Source organism: Schistocerca americana, chromosome 4 (genome assembly GCF_021461395.2).
Source record: "Schistocerca americana isolate TAMUIC-IGC-003095 chromosome 4, iqSchAmer2.1, whole genome shotgun sequence".
NCBI lineage: Eukaryota > Metazoa > Arthropoda > Insecta > Orthoptera > Acrididae > Schistocerca > Schistocerca americana.
In genome coordinates this window covers 371,218,219-371,228,409 of record NC_060122.1, presented here as the reverse complement: position 1 = coordinate 371,228,409, position 10,191 = coordinate 371,218,219, and positions in this window count along the sequence as shown.

Sequence of the window (10,191 nt, the reverse complement as noted above, 5' to 3'; positions counted from 1 at the left end):
TCACTCAGACCAAAGGTCGAGTCAAATATTCATCTATTTTTAGATTCCATGAGCATGCTTCAATTGTTTCATACTGTCCGAAAAAGGGAAAAGTTGTAACTTTGCTCAGTACAATGCATTCAAGGAAGGAAGTGGAAGATTGTGAAGAATGCCAGCCAGTAATGATGCAGGATTATAATAAAACAAAATCAGGAGTAGATACCATGGACAAGCTGGTTAGAACTTACACTACAAAGAGGATGAGCATAAGGCGGCCAATGGTATTATTTTACATCATGATTGATATCAGTGCACTGAATGCATTTATCATATGGCTACATCTTACACCAGATTGGGCACAAAGGACCAACTACAAGAGACAGGCATTTCTCATAGAACTAGGAAAGCAGCTCATTGGAAGAGAGCCAGACAAAATTATTTCCCCAGTACTTCCATCAAAGGTACAGACAAAAAAAAGAGGAAGGTGTCCGTTTTGTAAAAGGTCTGAGGATAGAAAATTCACCGATAAATGTTCAAAATGTGAATGTTCTGTGTGTAAAAACCACTCTGCGATTTATTGCTGTATGTGTAATTCGTCATAAATATCAATTCGGAATTTAATCAAAAATGTTTGTAGTTTCATGAGACTCGTTTGTAAATTTTACGGAAATAAATAATTTAAAAAAATATTCATTTTAATTTAATGTAATGCCACTGACATCATGTTTTAGATTGTGGAAAAAATAAGGAATGTGATTTTATTCTACCATTATTAAAACCATCCTTAATAAAAAATAAATTCCTTTGGGGTCACTAAAGACCCCAATGGTACTCAGTGTAACAAAAAATACTCAGTATTGGAAGGGTTGAAACCACTTTGAAAAAGTACTTGAGGACATACAGATGAGATTGAAAACTAATATTGAGCTCATCTCCAATGAACAAGAGAAATCGACGAAATGTCTATCCAAGCAAACTTAATGTATGATAGACAACTTGACCAATACCATGGTAAAGATGAACTTTATGATAAACCCTCACAGGATAATGAAAAGTTTTGTTTTCAAAGAGTTCTCAACTATATACCTATTACTCGTGACGTTCTTCTTCTGCAGTAATTTAAATGGGTTTCAGCTATATGAAAAACCACTGCAGATAATTGTTGCAATTGAAGAGGCAGGATTTCGAGTTTTAAGAATTGAAACAGACAATTCTAAAGTTAATGTAGGTTTGAGATGCTGTGTCATGACGCATTTAGAACAGAAATAACTCATTCCTTAGATGAAAATCGTAATTTGTTTCTAAGTTACAATAAAAGCCATGTAACGAAAAATGTTCCCTCTCAATTTCTAGACAAATTCTAAAACTGATGTGAGAGGTAAAAGTGGCAACATTTTAGAACTCTCTGCAAACTACAAAGTAAACCGGTGTGCAAGCAGGTACGTAACTTAACCAGAAAAATGGCGTATCCATCTAATTTGGAGAAAAGAACTGTCAACATGCAAAGTTGTTTTGAGACTCCATCACAGCTGCTCTTCAAAGCTGTTTTTCTGTTGCAAGTGAATATTATCCTGAAAAGCAAAGTCTTCAAACTACTATGGAATACATGTAAATAATACGCAAATGGTATGATATTACTGATGTATGCAATACTACAAATGCATATACTTTATGCAACCATGACAAACTACTCGTCTCTGCAGTAAGTGATTACTGACTTACATGGCACATCAAAACTTTTCTTCCTTACATGAAGAAAATATAGGAATCTGGACGAAGTAGAAAGATGCTTTTAGTCTGGAGACATACAGGGTGTATCAAAAAGAACCATCTGGTTTGGCACATCTGTATTTCCAAAACCAACAAACATATATAAAAAGTTCTTTTTTCCTTACTTCTTCATAGGTGTTCAGTATACCCGCCTTGAGATCCATGGCATATGTCAGTGCAGTATTCAAATGTTCACACATTACAGCGAGTGTGTTTTGAGTTACAACTTCCACAGCTGCTATTGTGCGATGTCGCCATTCATTCATTGTTGTTGGTAATGGAGGCACATAAACAGCGTCTTGTATGAGGGTCACTCAAAAAGAAATGCACACTTTTTTTTAATCCCTCTTTTATTCTAGATGTTTGAAAGTTTTGCAGTGTGTAGACACATCCTTTAGGAACAATATTTTCATTTCTCCACATAATTTCCATCGCTCTCAACTGCCTTATGCCATCTTGGAACCAGCGCCTGTATGACTGCACGGTAAAATTCTGGACCAACCTATCGGAGCCACTGTTTGGCAGCGTGCACAAGGGAGTCATCATCTTCAAACCTTGTTTCACGAAGAGAGTCTTTCAGTTTCCCAAAAAGATTATAGTCATATGGAGCCAGGTCAGGACTGTAAAGCGGATGTTTCAGTGTTGTCCATCCGAGTTTTGTGATCGCTTCTATGGTTTTTTGACTGACATGTGGCAGTGAACTGTCATGCAACAGCAAAACATCCTGCTTTTGCCTATGTAGTTGAACACGACTCAGTCGAGCTTGAAGTTTCTTCAGTGTAATCACATACGCATCAGAATTTATGGTGGTTCCACTTGGCATGACGTCCACTAGCAAGAGTCCTTCGGAATCGAAAAACACCATAACCATAACTTTTCGAGCAGAAGGTGTGGTTTTGAATTTTTTTTTTTCTTGGGTGATTTTGCATGATGCCACTCCATTGATTGCCTCTTCGTCTCTGCTGAAAAATGATGGAGCCATGTTTCATCACCTGTCATAATTCTTCCAAGAAATTCATCTCCACCATTCTTGTACTGTTCCAAAAGTTCGCTGCATACCCTTTTTCTTGTTTCTTTGTGAGCCACTGTCAATATCCTGGGAACCCACCTGGGAAAGCCTTTTTTAACGCCAACACTTTCAGTATTCTGCAAACACTTCCTTCCCCTATCCGAATGTAGCATGATCATTCGTTCACTGTGATGCGTCTGTCAGCAGTCACCAGTTCGTTAACTCTCTGCACATTGTCTGGAGTGTGTGCAGTACGAGGCCTGCTGCTGCAAGGACAATCCTCAATATTGCCGTGCCCACTTTCGTCACGCAACCTGCTTGCCCACTGACTAACTGCACTGCGATCGACAGCAGCATCTCCATACATCTTTTTCAACCTCTCGTGGATGTTTTCCACTGTCTCGTTTTCACAGTACAGGAATTCTATGACATCACGTTGCTTCCGACGCACGTCAAGTGTAGCAGCCATCTTGAAGTCATGCTGTGGCGACGCAGCTCATGGGAACAGGTTGAACTAAGTTTGAAAACAAGCGGGAAGGGTGTATCTATCTATACACCGTAAAACTATCACATATGCAGAATGAAAACTGTAGTTTTACAAAAATAGTGTGCATTTCTTTTGGAGTGACCCTCGTATAAACATCCACAAGAAATAATCACATACAGCCAGGTCCAGTGACCTTGAAGGCCAGTAACATAAGACTGAATCAATTGGTCCAGTATCTATCGTTGAATAATCCTTTTATTTAAAAATACCCACGCTTCCAAATGCTAGTGAGCCAGCGCCCCATACCGCCGGTAAATGAAGTCATTCGAATCAACCTTCATCTGTGAGGAAAAAAAGTTCTCAAGCATATCGAGATTTGTGCTTCCTGTAACGGTGTTCTCAGCAAAAAAAAAAAAAAAAAAAAAAAAAAAAAAAAAAAAAAAAAAAAAAAGGACCATACACATTTTCTTCTGAAACAGCACAAAAAAATTAAATTTTGGAGAGTTCCTCCCACGCTGTACAACCTCATGTGATTGTTCTGTACCCCATATTCTCACATTACGACGGTACACCTTACCATTTAATTGAAATGTTGTCTCGTCACTAAACACTAAGTGTAGAAGAAAACTGTCATCCTCCATCTTGCCAAGAACGAAATTACAGAAATCTACACATTGTTGTTTAACACTTCCATGAAGAGCTTGCAGTAGCTGCATTTTGTATGGTTTCACGCGTAAACGTCGACGCAACACACGCCAGACGGTCATGGGGGCATGTCGAGCTGCATGGCGAATGGATTTCTGCGGACTCCTTGTGAAACTATGGCGGATGCGTTCGACGTCTGTGTCAGACACTCAGGAATGGCCTGGCGTTTTGCCTTTACACAAACAACCTGTTTCTCGAAATGCCATCGTCTAATGCTCAGTGCTGTAGTAGGATCCACACCAAACCTAGTACGAAAGTCATGCTGAACAATCATTACTAACCCACACTGCGAGAATGTAGAACACACAGCGCTTTCTGTTGGCCTGACACCATTTTTACTAGAGTTGGAGAGGGTGCACACTGCTGCTGCCTAGTGGGAACCATGTAAAACTCGAGAGTTTGGTCTCTCTAACAGTATGTTGTTCACACACATATCTCAAATAACATAATAGTTATGATTTTTTAAACTAGATGATTCTTTTTGATACACCCTGCTTAATGCCTTTGTCGTCAGAACAGAACGAACAGAACTGATTGTATGATATCTATTGAAAATTGGATTCCATTATATGTCAACAAGGGTTTTTTTGAGTGGTGACACTGAGTTGTTTTTCAGTCACGTCAGGCAGCTTGGTGGTTTCAATGATATAATGGATGTGCATTCCTGTATGCAATTCACTTAAAGTAGGTGGTTTTTAGTGCATGTTCAAAGAGTTTCACTATTTGAGGCTCAAAATGTTGCCTAAGTAGAGCCAAGGAACCTTGCAGGTGTTTTCATGAAGAGTGAAGTAACATTGAAGCTCACTAGAAGGTCATCTTTTTGTAATCGCATGTACTTAAGTATTCTCACGAAATCTGCCGAGTTCTTCACATGATGACAACAGTGTCCCATGAGGGGTTTTAGGAGTTTCGCCAAATGTTTGAGAAATCTATAGTTGTGTAAATTGATGGTGTCTAGTATTGGCCATAGAGGCCCTTCTTTTTTGTGTATGTTGTGCATTCGATATAGGCGACGTGTCATTGACGCTCTGGGATGCAGCCATTTCCTCACTGCCTCGGAAGATCTGAGTTTTCCAGCATCGCCACAGTTTTTCTGGTTATTGTCGAGGTTGGGTCCTTCTCGAGTTTCCTGTAGACTAGGTCGTGTAGTATCGAACTGATTTGATTGTGGTAACCATCCAAGAGTAACAGCATGGTTGCATTTCCCTTGTCTGTTGGAAGAAGCAACGTGTCAGCGTCATCCCTCAGTGCGTAGATAGCCTCCCACTCTGCTGCAGTCATATTTGCTTTCGGAAGTCGGATCTTGTCGATGACCCTGCAGGTTTCCCTCCCGATCTCCTCTGGTTCTATCTTTGGAAGGCTCCGAATTGCCTGATCCACACTGCTAATAATGTCCCATTTCGATATCGACCTCGAGATAGGTGCAAATTTAAACCATTGTGCGAGGGCAGAAGTTGTAGCTGCATCCAGTACTTTATCCGTCAGATGGACAAGGGCTCTGGTGTTATTCGCCATTTTGTTGGTCGCCTACGCTCTTAACAGCCTGTCAAACTTACCGAGCTGTTTTGTGGCAACATGTCGTTTCTGTATCTTGTTGGTGTAAGAGCTGAAGTCCATCTAGTCACTGGAATGTGCTGGTAATGTCTTTGCCATATGTAGGTGGCATGTCAGCAGGATACGTGTATTCTTGTCCAGCTCTTTCCATGTAAAGTGAATGTTCCCCCTCACTATGATAATGCCTGCTGTTCATAAAACTTGATCCATCTTTTTTTTATTTCATTGGGTGTCGCAGTTCTACAAACCTGGCAAGATATTCTCATCTCAGCATCACTGAAGGAAAGCCAACTTGTTGATAAGTTTGGCTTTCTTGGTGCATTCTTTCTGTAGTTGTTTGAAGCTGCTGAGCATCTCCTCCCTGCAGAGGTGGCGCATATGTGAATGTAGACTTTCCTGGCGAATAAAGTTGGTCAATAGCTCTCAGGTTTCCAGCTGGGTGGCAGCCTTATAAAAACCACGACATTTCAACGAGTGACATACTTATCATCTTCTGGCGAAGTGTTGAGATTTTGCGCATGTCGTCCTACTTCTATTTGCATTGTGCTCTTCTCCTAATGGTTTTGGGAGGCCCGTGGGTAGGGTAAGGGTAGAAGTCACTGTGGTTGGGGTTGCAGATGCGGCATTGGCATCTGCTCTGCTGAATCAACATTTTGAGCCTCAAATAGTGAAAGTCTTTGAACAGACACTAAAGACCATCAACTTTAAGTGAATTCGAGAGTTTTATGAACAGACAGATGGAGTGGCCATGGGGTCCCCTCTTGTTCCAGGGATGACAAATCTATATACGTAACACTTTGAGAAGGGGGCCCTCCAAACTGCTTGCCAAAAGCCAAAGTATTTCTACGCTATGTTGACGATGTTTTTGTGGTTTGGGACCATTGCAGGTAGGCACTGGGTGAGTTTCTGTCTCCCATTCCTGGATTACTAATAAGGAAGGAGGCAGAAGGCGCATTAAACCATTCAGTATATCAGAAGAACTGAAGGAGTTATTTTGCAAAAATGGGTACAGCAAAGCTCAGATTAGGAGGGCGTTCAAGATGAGACAGGTCGTGAAAAATCTGGAAGGGGGATAAGAAGACAAAAAACTAGTCTTTCTTCCGTATTTGGGACCTATGTCAGCCGTAATTGAAAGCCTTCTGAAAAAATCGAATATAAAAACCGTCTTTCAACCATCGCCAGAGCCAAAAGAATGGCTTGGTTCTGTGAAAGATCCACTTGAGCTCAACATAGCAGGAACTTACAGCGTCACCTCTAACGCCGTCAACAGTACATTGGACAAACGCATCGATGTATTTCTAAATGCTGCGAGGAACGTATCAGGTATGTGTGGCTGGGACAGATGGGGAAATCGGCGACAGCAGAACACAACATCAAAGATGACCACACATTTTACTTCAAGAACACCAAGGTGCTCTGCTGAGCCACCGGTTATTGGGACAGCGTCATAAAAGACTGCATCGAAGTTCGGATTCACGAGAATCTTGTAAACAGAGACAAAGGATACCAACTGAGTGTGAAATGGAATCCTCGCGAGTCAGTGCCGGAATGCTCTGACAAAGATGCGAACGGCGCGCCTGTTGTCCAACCAGCGCTACTTCACCCCCCACCCTCCGGCCTCCATCTACCCAGCCCCCTTGGAACCAGGTAGAGGGGAGCAAACCACAGACATAAGCAGGGTGGAATCCATAATATCGCGACAATTGGTCAGATGTTGAGTATATCACTTGTCGTAAAGCGGTTTTATAATATTGCCACCCAGTTGGTACTCCAAGAGCTTTTCATCAACTGTATATGCCAGGAAAGTCTACATTCACAAATCATAATCTACTCATTAAGTCTGAGTTAAATTTAACTCGTTAACATAAGAATTACAATTAGGAACTATTTGTCTTGAAGCTGATGATGTTTAAATATTCCACCTTTGTTCATCCATTACTCGAAAATGATAACACTTAGCGACTTCCAACAAACTTCACATATAGCTTCGAACCCTTATGAAACTTTTTCTCGCTGACAGATCCCACAAAATGATGGAAGGGGAAAAGTTGATCTCTTGCTGGAACTACATTTTCTCTGTTTGTGGGGTCAAACTTTAGCATCTGCCAAGACGTTTTAATTTTTTACATGTTTACTGCTAATGCTATTCGCAACATATTTTTCATATATCTGCATATAGCACTGAATGTACCTGCAGCATAATATCACTGTACAGTAAATACTTCAAGAGATATAACGCCAGAACTAATGAGATCCGTCAAAAACGCGCTTCTAACTAAAATGGAGCGCAAATTACCTATCCTATAATCATCCAATATTTCGTAATGAAAGAACTTAGCGACTTCCAACAAACTTTAAGAATAATTCATTCCTTTCTAAACTTTCCCTAACATGCGTGATTATCATAAAGAAAAATGGAATTAGAGTGTTGTTATGATTGTTGCAGTGCATTGGGAAGAGCCTCGGCCGGGGATTTATACTGGTACCACATAAAAATAGCTATATTTGATTATTTCACGTTAACTTATCGATATTTTAATGCTACCGATTTTTAATTTTTTTACTAGGAAACAATTTACAAAATTAAATAGGATTATAAAAATTACTTCGTTATTTCCTTACCTTAATAGAATACTTGAAAATGGAATGCATCATCATCGTCATCATCATCATTATCATCAGCATTTCCCTCCCCTGGAGCGTCAGGAACAGAAGAACTGGAAGTGGATATCCATGAATATAACTGTGTTTTGTTCATGCTACTGAGCATATTTCTTGTAGGCACAAAATTTTGGCATAAGTTGCTGTCCTTCATACTCTGACTGGCAAGCAAACATGCATTCACCGTGGAAGTAACGAGCCTATTCCTATTTTTCACTTTTGTGAAATTCGTCTTACCAAAAACACTTTCTCAGTCAGCATTTGAGTGTAGAATGGATAAACATGAGAGTGCAAACTCTGGTGGGGCTAGGAATTCCCTTTCGCCAAATAAAGTTTTTATGTTGAACATGTTCCCCCAAAATACATTCGCTTCTGAAAAGTTCTTAATATTTTCGTCTATTTTTACGATAGGAGGTTTCCTCCAGTCATCTTCGATTTGTTGTAGATGCTTATCATCTGGAGAGACTATTCTTGGTAATTTCGACGTAAGAGGTATAAGACAGGGAGGCTTTTTCTCTTCTGTTGTTTGAAAGATTCCTTTTAGTCGTCAAACCTGCAAGCAATGGCCAGAAATCATCATCAAAGCTCCATCTCTTTTTCAGTTCTGAACATTCCATCTACATCATGCTGATAAATTAAGGATAATTGCAGAATGTGGTGTCACACAACGTGGCACTACACAAAACTGGCGCTAATAGCATGGGCACATAGGGAACACACAAGACACAGATCTGTAAGTCGACGGAATTGGTGATAAGTTGAGAAAACCATCCCGAAACACATGTGCTACAAAACGCCACTGTTTCCTGTGCATGTACCCCGACATCAATATGGGACACAATCACGATACACACGTACACAGGCCGCACAATGGGTTGGCATACTCTAGATCAGGTGGTCAAGCAGCTGCTGGAGTATAGCCTCCCATTCTTGCACCAGTGCCTGTCGGAGCTCCTGAAGTGTCCTAGGGGTTTGAAGACGTTGACTGAGAGCATCCCAGACGTGCTCGATGGGTTTTAGGTCTGGAGAACAGGCAGGCCACTCCATTCACCTGATATCTTCTGTTTCAAGGTACTCTTCCACGATGGCAGCTCGGTGGGGCCATCCGTTATCATCCATTAAGAGGAAGGTGGGACCCATTGCACTCTTGAAAAGGCGGACATACTGGAGCAAAATGATGTTCCGATGCACCTGACCCATTATAGCTCCTCTGTTAAAGATATGCAGCGGTGTACGTGTACCAATCATAATCCCATCCCACACCATCAAACCACAACCTCCATACAGGTACCTTTCAAGGACATTAAGGGGTTGGTATCTGGTTCCTGGTTCATGCCAGATGAAAACCCGGCGAGAATCACTGTTCAGATTATATCTGGACTCGCCCGTGAACATAACCTGGGACCACTGCTCCAATGGCCATGTACAGTCTTCTTGACACCAGGCTTTACGGGATCTCCTGTGACCAGGGGTCAGTGGAATGCACCTTGCAGGTCGCTGGGCAAATAAACCGTGTCTGTTCAGTCGTCTGTAGATTGTGTGTCTGGAGACAACTGTTCCAGTCGCTGCGGTGAGGCTACCTGCAGTACTCCGTGGCCATCTGTGGGCACTGATGGTGAGATATTGGTCTTCTTGTGGTGTTGTACATTGTGGACAGCCTGTACTATAGCGCCTGGACACGTTTCCTGTCTGCTGGAATCATTGCCATAACCTTGAGATCACACTTAGTGGCACACGGAGGGCCTGTGTTATGACCTGCTGTGTCTGACTGGGCCCCCGCTCGCTCTAGTATTCTACCCCTCTTAACGTCATCAATATGTGTTCTTTGAGCCATTTTCAACACGCAGTCACCATTAGCATGTCTGAAAACGTCTCCACACTTACTCACTGCAGTGTACTCTGACATGCACCAACACACCTCTGTGTATTTGGACTGCTGCAATCGTCACGCAGGTCAAATGCACCGCATGGTCATACCTCGACGTGATTTAAACCCGCAAACCGCCCACCAGAGCGTTGTTTCTCC